Source organism: Malania oleifera, chromosome 13, assembly GCF_029873635.1.
Source record: "Malania oleifera isolate guangnan ecotype guangnan chromosome 13, ASM2987363v1, whole genome shotgun sequence".
Lineage (NCBI taxonomy): Eukaryota > Viridiplantae > Streptophyta > Magnoliopsida > Santalales > Ximeniaceae > Malania > Malania oleifera.
Genome location: NC_080429.1, coordinates 44,284,968 through 44,301,047, shown reverse-complemented (window position 1 = coordinate 44,301,047; position 16,080 = coordinate 44,284,968). Strand labels below are relative to the sequence as shown.

The 16,080-nt window shown below is 34.4% G+C and overlaps 1 non-coding gene across 1 annotated transcript; it reads left to right on the top strand.

The window, feature by feature from the left end:
* The first annotated feature begins 1,187 nt into the window (after positions 1-1,187).
* On the top strand, positions 1,188-1,293 carry LOC131147031 (small nucleolar RNA R71). Its single transcript, XR_009134562.1, has one exon. It is a non-coding gene; the product is annotated as a small nucleolar RNA R71 (small nucleolar RNA).
* Positions 1,294-16,080: the final 14,787 nt, after the last annotated feature.

Sequence of the window (16,080 nt, the reverse complement as noted above, 5' to 3'; positions counted from 1 at the left end):
GATCTTCACTTGCTTGAATATTTCTTGAATTTCATTGTGATATTTTCTTTTCTGACCAGTTTCCAATTGCTAAGGATAGGGTACCACAGGTTGATACTCCTTAATAGTCTCGTTCTCCATGTTAGCTGACTTCTTCACTTTTAAGCTTACTTCATTTGATTTTTCTTTTACTTCATCCATCTTAGTTGCAACTTCAGGTGCTGGAGCAACTATTTTTTTATCAATGGGCATTTTAGGACGGGAAACTTCTTTTCTGCTTCTCAAAGTAAAAATAACATTCGTTGTTTCAATAGAATCCCCTGAAACAGTATGCCAGTGTTGCTGTTGTTGTCAATATACTTGGGGATTAGGCTAAGGTTGTGCTAGAAATTTTCCTTTTTCTAAGGCATTTAGCTGTGTACTTATCTTATTTTATCTTATTAATAGTAATTCTCAATTCATTCATGTCTTAGGTATTTTGACTGTTGGTCATGATGTGAATCTTGTGAATTTCTTAAACATATTCGCCATCTGCGTTTTGCTATCATAATAAGATTTCCTTAATGGAATATGAGCTAAATTAGGCTAAAATCCTAGAGGTGCATAGCTCTGAAAGATCTATTGCGGCTGATAATACTGTTGAGGAGCTGCAACTGGATGATAGCGCGGCTACGAAGGTGGTGCATAAGATTGAGGACGTTGCTGAAACTGTGAGGAAAATGGACCAGACTAATCATTCCTCCATGAGAATTTTTGGTGATTGCTCCATCCCGGATGATAAGTGTTCGAGAATGGCTAATTTTGAGATTTATTGACCCAGTTAGCTGACCGTATCTTATCAAATCCACTCTCCTGTAATACGGGTAGAAACGGACAATCTTCCACTGATTTCCTAACTTTCACTTTTTTTGACTCCATAACCTTTTTTTTTTTTTTTAGACAAAGTAGCAACAAGAGCTCGTAAATTAGTTTCCTCTTTGACCTCGTATCTACCTCCACCACCAATTGCTCTAAGAGGTTGTGATGCCATTGGTGCCCGATCATATCGTGTGTTCCATTGTTGGACACTTTTAGCTAAATAATCAAAGAATGATAGAGCCTCATCGGGTTCCTTACTGGAGAACTCCCCATTGCACATGGTCTGGACAAACTGTTTACATTCAGGGGTAAGAGCAGTATAAAAATAATTCACTAACCTCTAAGATTCAAATCCGTGATGTGGACATATATTCATCAGGTCCTTGAATCTTTCCCATCAAGCTTGGAAGGTCTCATCACCTTTCTACATTAACTGACTTATTTGCTCCTGCAAGTACTGGGTTATCTGAAAAGGAAAGAACTTATGCAAGAACTCACGCTGCATTTCAGCCCTGCTAGTAATAGAGTGAGGTCTCAGAGAATTAGACCAGATTTTTTCCATAACTTTCAAAGAAAAAGGAAGCAAGCGAAGTTTGATATACTCATCAGTTCTAGCCCTATTAATGAAAGTGGTGCAGACCAACTTAAAATTTTTCAAATGCTGGTATGGACTCTCATAATCCATCTCATGAAACTAGGGTATGACAGATAACATACCATGCTTAATTGTGAAGTTTGGTGCATCTTGTGGTAAAACTATGCAGGAAGGTGTAGAAATGTGTGTTGGCTACAGAAAATCCTGAAGTGTACATGATGCAACCCTTACTTCCTCCAAGAATTCTTTAAAAAGATTACTTAAATCAATTTCAGAATCACTCGTAAATGTAACAAGAGAACAATCAAATTTTGTGCTTTGTGTGTCACTACTGGTGTTAAGTGAGATTTTGGACAATCTATTCAAAATATCTCGGACCCAAGGCATCAAACATCAATGCAAACAACATAAATTCACCAACACAGCAACAAACAAGCATGGTCAAAATTTTCAATTTTTTTTATTTTTTTTAAATATTTTTTTTTTCTAATTAAAAATAAAAAATAATTGGAAAAAAACACAAATTTTGAAATTAAATCTGGCACTCCCCGACAACGGCGCCAAAAACTTGACTCACTCTAAAAATTAGCAGTTCGGAAGCTATCCTAAGTATAGGAGTTCAGTCGTGTAATAATTAGCCCAAAGGCTAGATTGTCTCCTCAGGGAATGTAGTCTAATTACAAATTTCATGTAATTCCAACAGAAAATAAGAAACAAAAGGGTTACTGAACACAGTTCAGATTCGAGGTTTTTGGGATGTTGAGATTCTTTTTATTTTTTTGATGAATTAAAAGAACATGCAATTTAAATTATAAATGCTAATATGAACTAAATTTAACAACTAAATTAACAACGAGAAAGGACCCTACGTTTAATCAGCCAAGCAAGAATTAAAACCCATGTTTAAACTTCGGAAAAAGACTAAAGACGATAACTTTAAGCAAAAACTTAAGCATGCAATTAAAAAAACTCAATCAAACACAAACTCAAATAAAAACCAAATTTTAACGCAATCAAGAACTTAAACCAAAATTAAAACTTTAACAACTAAACAATAAACGGAAACATGATAAAAAATCATATTTTAATTAACCTAAAATTAAAATAATTAGAACCTAACAAAAGTTAAATTCTAGAGAAAACAACAAATTTAAATCCTAAAGAGGATATACTTTTTTCTTTTTTTTTTAAAGATCAAACCGAACTTTAACGAAAAAAAATAACCCAAGAAAAAATTAATTATAATAATAATATTAAATAAGAAAAGAAAGGAAATAAATATACTTTAATAATCAGATCCCAACAAATAATTAAAAGTTAAAACTTTAAATGAAATCCTATGAAAAATAACAATATTCAATTAACAAGTTAAAAGAAAGAATAAAAGAGAGAGAGAGAGAGAGAGAGAGAGAGAGAGAGAGAGAGAGAGAGAGAGAGAGAGAGAGAGAGAGAGAGAGAGAGAGAGAGCAAGCTGGCTCGAGTTCATGGCTGGCTGTGTGGGAGAACTGGAACAGCAATGCAGGATAGTAGGAGTAAAGAGGGGTCTTCCTCCTTCACAATAGCAGTCGGAAGAAGATATGGCAGCAGTAGTGGTGGGCTTTGGGGCTTCCTCCTTCAGCACAGTAATAGGAAGAAGGAGGCAGCAGCACCCACAGGAGCTTCAGCAAAACAGGGGCTTCTGGTGATGACAGAGCACAACAGCACCAACGGGACTTCTTGGGTTGAGGGCGTTGGCAACAGTTGCAAGAGAGGGAGAGAGCAAACTAAGAGAAAGGAAGGGAAAGGAAGAGAAGGGAAAAAAAATGCTTGAGAGTTGAGAGAGAATAGAGGAGAGAAGAGAAGGCTGAAGAGTGAATGAAAAAAAAAAAAAAAAAAACAAAGGAAATGAAGAGGAAAAGAGAAGGGAAGAGGGGTGTGACTGAATGAGAGAAAAAACCATTGAAAGGCTCTTCAAGATTCCTACACAACCACACGCACAAGAGGACCTGGCTACATGGCCGGGCCAAATCATATATTTTATTATTATTATTATTCTTATCTTTTCTTTTCTTGTTTCTTCTTTTATCCTTTTTTTCTTTCCTAGCGCACAAGCCTGATTTTGGCCTTGCTATAGACAGTAACTTTCAAAGCTCAAAACACAAAAGTTGTAAAGCACATTCTTGACTTTCGATAACTTTTTGAATCACCTCCATCGGAGCTTGGATGGAAGAATTATGCCCAAATTACAAAGTACCATCGGCTTTAACGTTCAATAGTTGCACTGCAATAATAAAATACCAAAAAATCATAAAATTATTCAATAAAATCAAAATATTATAAATAGAACACAATTTTAAAATATTGAACATTATCAAACATTTAATTAAAAATATAATCCTTAATGCATGGATTTAAACACCTAATTACGCAATTTAGGCACGTAATTAGCGTGGTTGTATACTTAATTTTCTAGATATTAATTTGCCTTTGGAAATTGTAGAAACCATAAGGGAGTACGTTGATTGATCAATATATTGCAGAAACCACAAGCGAGTACATTGATTGATTAATGCCAAAACTCATTAATATATTGATTGGATACATGCTTAAATTCAAGATACTTAATATCAATATTTGAATTTTGGAAGCTTGGTTAAATTTTCTATTTTATTTCATATTGCAATATCAAGCTTACTTTATTGATTGGTTTGAGTGTTGGTTGTTACAAATCATTTGTACTTGTGAAGTTGATTATTGTGATTGCAAATTAACTCAAATTAAAAAAGGGGTTAATACTTAACTAAAAGAACTTGTAAAACAAGAATTTAAAAATAAAGTTTTAAATCCCAAATCGCCCCCCCTCTTAGGAGTACACCTTACTTTTCAATTGGTATCAGAGAGGAGTTATAGCAAATCTTAATTTAGAAGTTATATAAAGATCTCTATGGCACACCTAGGCGTATCTCCCTTTGTGAAGGGTCAATCCTCAACTTGACCTCCTATCTTTTGTGGGATTAACTACACCTTTTGGAAACAAAGAATGAGAATCTATCTACAAACTATGGATTGGAAAGCATGGAATGTTGTCACACTTGGTGACTATTGGCCTAACATGGCTTTCAAATCTTGTTTTGGTTATAACAAATAAAGGTTAATTTAACAAGTAATTGTCTAAGTGATGATATTTCAGAAAACCTAGTATGACAAAGTTCAAAAGGATCAAAGAAATGAAAGTCCAAAATCACAAGTAAATAAAGCTTTACTTCATCAACGAGGTGATCAAAAGAGAAGTTCAAGAAGACCAACATGTTTAAAACATGTGAAAGCTTATAAAATACTCAAGCTCAAGGCAAAGATGAATCAAAGAAAAGGAATATAGGAAGACTTCAAGATTAGAGAAATTTTAAAGTCTTCAGAAGTCTTATGTAAGTACTTCACTTTAAATATCATTTTGAATGCTTTGAAACTCATTAGGGGTTGATATGGACTTAGAGACCTTACTTTGAAAACCCCAAAAAATTCTTTTTAAATGTATCAAAGCAAGATGGCTAAGGATTTTGGAAACAAACCTCAAAACAGTTTTTATAACTGTTCAAGCGACCGCGCTTTAGACCTTTGGCGACTGAAGATTTTCCTGAACTGATTTCGAGCCGGCAGTGAAGGTTCAGACAACTGACCCTTGAATCTTCGGGTGCTTGACCCTATTTTAAACAAAAAATTTGCAGTGTTCAAAAGGATTAGGCGACTAAACCCAAAGGACTCAGGTGACTGACCCTCTAACGGCTAATTTTTAAACAGCTTTTTAAAATTCAAATTCAAGTTGCTTGTGCCCCAAACTTCGTATAAACTTGGGAAACACTCCAAGTAACTTGAGCAACATGAATTTAACACTTTTTGAGCCTATAAATACATGGTTTCTCAAATCAAATCAATACCAAGAATTGAAAATTAGTTTTCAAAGCTATACTGCTCACTCTCACTCAAAGCCCTTTTGCACCCATACTCTTGTTGAGAATTTTCTAAGATAAACTGAGTCTTTGATCACAAATCTAAAAGCAAATCTTCTGAGGTTTGATACAAATCAAAAGAAGAATCCCAATGACATACTTGAGCTTCAATTCAATTCTCTTTGATACTTACTTTAAAGTATTAACTGTGCTATATTTGTACTAACCAACTCTATCTGAGAGCATCTTTTGTAAAGAATCTTTTCTTATTTCCTTGTTTTCATTGACAGTTTAGGGTTATTGGATCGTTGTACTAAGCGTGGGGTATCACTTGGACAGGGGGCTCCACCCTAATTGAAGGAAGGATTGTAATGGTTTGTTCTGCCTATAAAGGTATGCTATAGTGGAATCCTTAGGTGGTCTTGCCTAAGGCGAGGACGTAGGCTGGGTATAAGCCAAACGTCATAAAAACTCGGTCTCACTCTCTATCCTTACTCTTTAATTTTTCTGCATATCTAAATTATGATGTTGTGTATCTAAGTGTAGGAAGCTAAAAGTTTGAGATTGAGAAAACTTTTAATTTAAGAGAGTACGTTGATTAATCTTTTACGGAAACCTTAAAGGGAGAATGTTGATTAATCATTTGCGTAAATCTTAGTTAAAAGTAAGTGCAGCAATATTCATATATGCAGGGTTTTATTTAAACTCTAAGCTGAGTTTTGCAAATGCTAAATCAAGGAAGTGGTGCAGCTCATATAATTGGTTAAGTATCTTTTGATTGATTGGTTGATTTGTTGATTGATTGATTAGTTGATTGATAAACATTGTTAAAAACATCTCATTAAGAATCATTGGCTTGTGTTAATATTGAGTGTGGGTTGTAGTTGGTATAATAAACATTAAAAAATCATTCTTGTGTGTCTGCTAAACTTACAAAAGGTTGTGAATTTGTAAGAAGATTTAAAAGAAACTTTTAAAAACCCAATTTACCCCCCTCTTGGGACTACACATTAGTTTTCAATTGGTATCAGAGTGGGGTTATAGCAAATCTTAATTAGAAGCTACATAAAGATCTAAATGACATATCTAGGCGTAGCTCCCTTTGCCGAGGGCCAGTCCTTAACTAGGCCTCATATCTCTTGTGGACTTAAATATACTTTTTGGAAACAAAGAATGAGAATCTACCTTCAAACCATGGACAAGAAAGCATAGAGGGTTGTCACACATGGTGATCTTATCCTTACCAAACTTGTAGATGGAAAAGAAATACCCAAAGAAGAAAAAGACATGACCGAACAAGACCATAAGATGTTGAAAGTTCACTCAAGTGCTATAAATGTCTTATATTGTGCTATTGACATAAATGAATTTAATAGGGTCATGGCATGCAAAACAGCAAAAGAAATATGGGACAAATTAGAGGTAACCTATGAAGTACCATTGATGTGAGAGATAATAGAATTGACATGCTTACTAACGAGTATGAAGCTTTTAGGATGAATCCATATGAATCCATTACAAATATGTACACTAGGATCACTCATATCATAAACTCCCTTAATGCTTTAGAGAAAACTTACTCTACTTATGAGTTGATCTGAAAAATCCTTAGAGGTCTTCCACCCGTTTGGGAACCCAAAGCCACAACTATAACAAAAGGAAGAAACCTTAAAAATACTTCACTAGATGAACTCATTGGATCCCCTCTCACTTATGAGATGGTTATGAATGAAAAGAATGTTGAAAACAAAAATAAGAAATCTATAGCCCTTAAGGCTGCCAAAGATAGCTCGAGTGAAGAAAAGGAATGTTGGAATTGGTGTGATCCCAAGAGGGGGATGAATTGGGTTTTAAAAATATTTTGGCAATATTAAATATTTACACCGATTCACCACATATCATATCCCATTCAACATAATGATGTGTATGTAAGTAATAAAACTATGAGTGCGAACATACACGTGCAACATATCTCATTTAAACGAATGTGTACATGCAAATAATTATAACTGTAAATCGACAAACATATACAAATGGAAATTATAGTGCATAAATTAAATGAGATAGGGAGAGAGGAACACATGATACTTGTTATCGAGGTTTAGCCAAACCAGCCTACGTCCCCACCTTGGGCATACCCCTAAAGGATTACACTATCCTTGCTCACTTAAACGGGTGGAGTAGAAGCCATTTACATCCTGTCCTTACGGAGCAAGGAAAAATCCCAGTTCAATTTTCGGGATGAACTGAATCGATCTCACTTATAGGGCTGAGACTCCCCAGTTCAATTTTTGAGCTGAACCAAATCGGTCTCACTTTCGGGGCTGAGACTCCCCAGTTTTAACGGGCTGAACCCAACCGGTACAATAAAAACATTTTTGTACATAATAAAATGCTTCTAATTACAAACAGAAATGCACAATGTTTAAGTTCTAAATACATGCACTCTAATATGATATGAGTTAATTTCAGTAGAGTAAAGGGTGCTTATCTAAATAATTTTGCACAAATAAAATATATATGAAAAATGAGTATTATTTTTCTCCTTTAAATACTTTTGCTAATAAAGAATATTTGGAGAATCTAGGAATTTAAGTTCAAGAAAATATTTGTGTTGTAAATAATTTTCTCCCAAAAATATTTATCAAAGAAATAACTAGGAGAAAACCTAATCAAATACTCTCAAAAGTGTTTTTCAAAGATAAAAGCCATGTGAGTGTAAAAGCAAATAAAATGCCCTCAATAAAATACCTTCCTTAAAAAATAATTTAAAAATAAATGCATGAAAGAGAGGTGGAGATATTTTTGTAAAAGATTTGGCCCCAAAAGAATGATTTTAACAATAAAAAATGTTTTGGGAGAACTTTCATTAACAATATATTTGAGAGAAAAGTTAGGCTAATCAAAGCTGCTAATTTAGAGTTATGAGGGGGTATTTATAGATTTTCTAAAATTATGACCGTTGGGGACACGCTCAGTATTTTGGAAAATTTTAATTAAAAGTTAATGACGTTTTAGCATTTTTAAAAAATTCCAACCTAAGAGTTTCAGTTGACCATATTAGAGGTTTAGTTAACCATATTGACAAGTTCGGTCGACCGTGGCAGGTTTTGGTGCACCATATCAAGGCAATTTTGAACCCTTCAAGGTTTGGTCGACTAGGGCATGTTCGGTTGACCAAATATTGATGTTTGGTCGACCAGATCAAATTTCAACTAAGAGTTCGGTCGACCAAAACGTTGGGAATTACCCACGTGCCAGTTCGGTCGACCGTGTGGTGCAAGGTCATTTTAAAAGTGGTCAACTTAATAGTCAACTGTTGACCCTGGAAGGTTTGGTCAACCAAAAGTCTATGTAGGTTTAGGTTCGATCAACCAAGAATATTAAAATTGTGTATTTAAGTCCATATTTTCATTCAAAGTCATCCCTGTTCACATAATTATAACTTCTAAGTTATAGGGAACTTTTTATGTAAGATTTTGGGACCTAAAGTCAATTTATGGTCTTTGAGAGTTAACCCCAAAAATTCGATATCAATCAACCTTTGATGGACTGAAGATGAACCCTATGGTCAGTCTACAGTCCTGTGGCTCCCTATGGTCAATCTATGGTCTTGTTTGAGCAAATAATTATATCATGCAGATGTATGCATTACAACAAACCAAATAATAAAAATAAATGCTATTACAAAAGAAATATTAGGTCTTCTTCTTCTCCTTTGCTCTTTGACATCATGTAATACGTCAGATTTGAGCTTTAAGTCCTGTCTTTGCTTCCATGTTCTCTTGATCTTATGTGTCACCTGAATTATACTTGTTCAACACTTAAGCACACACATAATAAACACTTGTGTTTTTCAGCATCAAAACAGAGATCGGACTCAAAAAGCCAATAATCTCCCCTTTTTTGACGATGACAAACACATAAGAGCAAAATGGGTACAGTTTGAAAAGGCTCCCCCCAACAATATGCATAAAGAATATAAACAGTAAAGTTCAGGCATACTCATGAAAGAAGACATTACAAATGATCATGCATTTAATTTCAACATTCAAGCACAGGCTCAGAAATTTGCCCCTATGTTATTTGCCCTTAAGAAATTTTCCCCTTTTGGTCATAAACATTTTGCGCATAAAAATTATCCCCCTTTTTGCCTTTGCAAAAAGGGCTAAGTTAAGTAAAATAATTAGCAAAGAGAACTCCCCCTTTTTCTTGAAAAACTCTCCCCTTTTTAGTATATATATGGCCATAAAAATTTTATAACTGTTGGAAAAATATAACAATTTAGCACATAAAACAGTTTAACTGGTCATTTAAAAGATTAAACTGACATGTTAACAAGATCAGACCAGAATTATACACTAACCATTTCAATTTAATCACAACGTAAGTCCCCACAAAAATTGGAATTTAAGAACATGCGGCATATAAAAAGTAGGTTTGAGCATAAATATGATCTAACTAGTTCACATGCATTTCATGAAAAAATCTATGAACTAGTTATGCAACACCCTTTTAAAAATTTGAACCTTCATGACATACAGTTTTTAACACAGAATAGCACAAGTCATGAAGGCATTTAATTAAGCACACAAGCAAGAAATAAGGTATGTATCATTTAAAATCATTTCTTGCCATAAGAATATGGATATATATAAATATATATAAGTAAATATATATATATATATAGATATATAAATACATATTCCCCTTATGATTATCAATGAATACTAAGGGCGATACTTGCTGAAAAAGAAACTTTAACATGAATGTTCAAACAAGCAATGTTTTTCTCGTTTGACATTTAAGTGCAATCCATAATATGACCAGAAAAAGCTAACCACATAGATCCCAAAGATACTAGAAAATTTACGAATAGGGATCATATTGCGAGACCTAAGACTTTGTGGCAAACAAAATATTTTCATTTATAATATTCAATAAAGACATTACAATTAAGCATAAGCCACAATGAATTCAAAAACCAAATCTAAGTTAGAAATGTTGTGAGCACAGCAAGATAGAAAAAAAAAAAATTTATAGGTGCTCCTCCTACCAATTTGAATACGTGCTTAGATTCAGTTAATTACTAATACTGATATTAATTGTGAAAATTCATTAAGAGTTTGAACAGTATAAGTACTATTTTCATTCTTAACTAAATTTTACTGAATATATGTTAGACGATTTGTGTCCCATGAGTATAATCTTTCCTACAACACACATGCGCTAAAGATCAAACACTAAGTCATGCTTGGTGTTCATGTGTATCAAGAACAATCCATATCAAAGATAATTCAATGAAGACAGGATATGTTGTTCATGGTACCTAAAAATGTTTCAGACTCAAAAAGTAGAAACAATAATAGTGTGTGTCCGTAAGGCAGGTAAGTTATAATCCTTATCATAAGGATGGGGCTTAAACTCCCCGGTATTGTATCAGGCATACATAAGTGCATTTATGCTCGATGATGAATTTCATTCAAGCACATTCATCACATGTTCATCCTACTTAATATTACTTAGCATGCAAGACATTTTAGGCATTAAGTGCTTATTTATTTTTATTATGAGTGGGGCTTAAGTTCCCTCTGTATATTTGTGTGCACATGTACTTACATCATGGTTCAATGATGATAGTCATTTAAGAGCATTCATAAAAAATTCATCCTTTCAAAGGATTTTCAACATGCAGCAAATATACGCATTTAACACATACTAGCATGACATATTACATTTCGTTTTAATACACAATAGCCAATCAAGGCTATATTCCAAAGGTAATGCAATAAGGGATTACTTATGAGGATGACACAACTAAAAAATACACAATGAGTGTGTACAATACGAAGCCTCCCCCTAAGTCATGTAATTGCTCATAGTTACATGGAGTTTGAATATTATAACATGATGATTGACCATTTGGGTCCTTCATGAAGTTCATATCCCAAGGTTAGGACCGAATGGTGTCCATGAACTAAGTACATCCTAAGACACACAAAAAATGTGTACATGTCTTCAAAATATCTAGTGGTTTGGATTTTACATGTATTGACCTATTCGATTATCAGCATCCTAGGAAATGAGCGTGAAGGCTGTGCATGTTTTTCAGTTTAGCACGTACCATTTTAAAATTTAGCATGCACCAGCTAGTTATTTATTTATTTTGCATGCATTATAAAAATAATTATAAAGTTCACCTAGCAAGCATTTTATCATAATCTATTCTAGTACATGACTGTTGTGCTGGGCACCCCACTTGTGCCAAACACCAATACTACAATTATTGCTTTTGAATATATAAGAAATTAAAGCAATGCAGAAACTAATAATAATACAGTAAAAAAAAAAACAAGACAACAAATTTACGAGGTTCAGTATAGAATTACCTATGTCCTCGGGCGCCGATGATCAATCCACTACTTCTTGACAAAGTACAACTTTGAGATGTGTTTTACAAATGAAGAGTTGAGCTCTTTATATAGCTTCAACCTCAAGTCCAAAAAACACTTCTCTTAAATGTGGGACAAATAATATAAAAAATTCAAAACAACCTTTTATACTAATGTGGAACTATTCTACCAATGTGGGACAAAAAACAACAAATCTCCACGTTGACGATAAATTCGACAAATCTTTAAGTCACCAACATTTTCTGGAGTTCCACATCATCGGCGCCTTCCAAAAATATTCAGACTTGCAGGATATTGATCAAGTCCAAACAATGTTTGAACTTGATTGTTGTCATAATCTTGGTTAACATATCTGCGGGATTTTCAGTTGTAGCAATCTTCTGAAGAAGTATCATGCCTCCATCAATAATATCCTACATAAAATGAAACCGAACGTCGATGTGCTTCATTCGTGCATGGTAGACTTGGTTCTTTGCCAAATGAATAGCACTCTGGCTATCATAGAACACAACAATGTGCTTCTGAACAACTTCCAAATTTTCAAGTAAACCCTACAACCAAATAGCTTCCTTAACAACCTTCGAAGCTGCCATGTACTCTGCTTATGTTGTAGACAAGGCAATGGTAGACTGTAAGGTAGACCTCCAACTCACTAGACCATTAGCAAATGTTAAAACATATCCAGTAGTTGATCGAAGTTTATCCAAATCACCTGCAAAATCCGAATCCACATATCCAACCACACGTTGATCAATAGTATTGTTTTTCTTAAATATTATACCAATATTAATCGTATTCATAATATATCTCAAAATCCATTTCACAGCTTGCCAATGTCCTTTACCCAGATCATGCATATACCTACTCACCATACTAACAGCTTGTGAAATATCAAGTCTAGTACAAACCATTGCATACATAAAACTACCAACAACACTTGCATAAGGAACCTGTGACATATACTTAAGTTCCTCATCTGATTTAGGAGATAAAGCCGCACTAAGTTTGAAATGAGGAGCAAGAGGAGTGCTTACTGGTTTTGATTGCTCAGACATGCCAAAACTCTGTACTACCTTCTTCAAATACTATTTTTGAGACAAACTAACTCTTCCTCTCATTCTGTCTCTGCCAATCTCCATGCCAAGTATCTTATTTGCTTCACCAAGATCTTTCATCTCAAACTCTTGATTTAACTTACTTTTCAACTTGTTGATTTCTTCCTTATTCTTTGAAGCTTTCAACATATCATCAACATACAAGAGTAAATATATAAAAGATCTATTTTGTAGTCTGCGAAAATAAACACAATGATCATGTTTATTTTTTATGTACTTTTGACCCATCATAAACTGATGAAATCGTTAGTACCACTGTCTTGGAGACTGTTTTAAACCATACAATGATTTATCTAGTTTACATACCTAATTTTTTTTTCCTGCAACCTAAAACCCATTTGGATGAGTCATATAGATTTCCTCTTCCAAATCACCATTTGAAAATGCAATTTTTACATTGAGTTGAACTAATTCAAGATCAAATTGTGCTACCAAAGCCAACAAAATTCGAATGGAAGAATGTTTAACAACTGGAGAAAATACCTCATTATAATCAATGCCTTCCTTCTGTGCGTAGCCCTTAGCTACCAATCTAGCTTTGAAGTGAATATTATTTGCATTTGGAAATCCTTCTTTCTTTATATAAACCCATTTGCAACCAATTGCTTTCTTACCCTTAGGCAGTTGGGCTAGATCCCAAGTCTGATTCTGATGAAGAGACTGCATTTCTTCAACCATTGCCCTTTTCCACTTGTTTGATTCAGAGTTCCTCATTGTTTCTTTGATAGTGTAAGGAACATTATCATCCACAACTGGAAGTGCATAGGCCACCATATCAGTATACCGAGCAGGTTTTCGAAATTCTCGTCTTGGCCTTTGAGAAACAATTGATTCTTGTTGCTGTGAAGATTCTCGAATTGAAATCTCCTCTTCTTGTACACTATTCCCCACCGTAACTAGAGAGTTACCTTGTATAGTCTCATTTCTCACTGGGTTTCCAAAAATTGTATCAACCTCCACCTGTTGTTGAGTACCATTGTTCTTCTCTTCAACTTGTGACTCCTTCCGTATTGTTTTTTTCATCATCGCAAGCTCATCAAAAGTCACCTTCCTGCTTAAAATCATTTTTTTTTGTCTCTAGATACCAAAGAAGATATCCTTTGACTCCTGCACTTATCCCCAAGAATATTGCTTTCTTGGCTCTTGGATCCAACTTAGATTCTTTAACATGATAATAAGCCATAGTACCAAATACATGTAAAGAATCATAATCACTAGCAGGCTTTCCAGACCATACCTCATAGGGTATTTTTCACCCTATTGTAGATGATGGTAGACGATTGATGAGATGACAGGCATATCTAACAGCCTCAGCCCAAAACCTTTTGTCCAACCCAGCATTAGACAACATACATCGAACTTTCTCCAACAAAGTCCAATTCATGTGCTCTACCACCCCATTCTACTGTGGTGTATTTCGAACTGTGAAGTATCAAGCAATACCTTCATCCTGACATACCTTCATAAACGGGTCACTCGTGTATTCACAACCATTATCTGATCTGAGCCGTTTAATCTTTTTTCCAGTTTGAGTTTCAACTAATTTTTTCCACTTAAGGAAAATATCACACACTTCATTTTTATGCTTCATAGAATACACCAAAACTCTTCTAGAAAAATCATCAACAAAAGTGAAAAAATAATGCATACCACCCAACAAAGCCGTTTTTGTGGGCCCCCATACATCTGTATGGATGTAGTCTAAAATACCTTCAGTCTAATGGATTACTGTGCCAAATTTCACTCTAGTTTATTTTCCCAGAATGCAATGCTCACAAAATTCAAGTTTGCACACCTTTGCACCCTTTAACAAACCTTACTTAGCTAATTGTTGCAAAGATTTTTCTCCTGCATGTGCTAATCGCATATGCCATAACTTGGTTGTATCTGAGCCTGTATCTTTCTCAAAAATAACAGTTGCTGAGCCAATAATTGTACCACCTTGTAAATAATTCAAGTTATTTTTTCTTATTCCTTTCATTACCACCAGCACACCTGATTTAATCTTTAAGGTTTCATCTTTCAAAGTGATAGTGAACCCTTTAGATTCTAAGGCACCCAATGAAATCATATTCTTCTTTAGGCTTGGAACATACCTGACATCAGTTAAGGTCTTAATAGTTCTATCTTGACATTTCAACTGTATTGATCCTATTCCAGTTGTTTTACAAGTATTATCATTTCCCATAAAAACAACCCTACCATCTAATTCTTCAAAATTAGAAAACCATTCCCTATTGGGACACATGTGATAGGAACAACCAGAATCCAAAATCCACTCACCAAAATAATGTGATGAAGATGTTCCAACAAAAGAAAAATCTGAATCACTTCCATCATCATTGGCTATATTAGCATTAGAATGTGTTTTACCCTTATTCTTCTGCTGTAATTTAGGGCAATCTTTCCTCCAATGCCCTTTCTCATGAAAAAAGGCACATTCATCTTTAGCAGGTCTCCCATGAGATTTACTCCTCCCATAAGATTTACTTTTCCTTCCAGGCATATGACTTTGAGAACGTCCCCTTATTGTTAGTGCTTCTGCTGTTTCCTTATGGACCCTCTGATCCTTCTTTCTGCATTCAGTACTAATCAATGCAGTACAAACAACATCATAAGTAACTTTATCTTTCCTATACAATAAAGTGGTGGTCAAATGTTTATAGTCATCAGGGAGAGAATTCAGTAACAATATGGCTTTATCCTCATCTTTCACATTTTCACAGGAATTTAATAAATCGGCCAAAATTTTATTGAAAACATTTATGTGGTCATTAATCGAAATACCTGGTTGATACTAGAAGAGAAACAATTTCTTTTTCAAATAGAGCCGATTTTCCAGACTCTTGGTTATAAATGTATCTTCCAATGTCTTCCACAATTTCTTTGCAGATGTCTCCCTCATAACACAATATTTATGATTTTTGGTGAGACACAGACGAATCGTACCACATGCCTGATGATTGATCTTTTCCTAATCTCTGTCCCCCATATCTACTAGTTTATCATCCAAAGCAATATCTAGTTCTTGCTGATACAAGATGTCCATCACCTCACATTGCCACATACCAAAATTATTAGTACCATCAAATTTCTCCACCTCAAACCGAGCATTAGCTATCATCTTCGATGATGATGTCGAAGCCGAAGGGGTTGGAATTCGTGTGGACAAAGTTTCTTCTACTGCTACACTA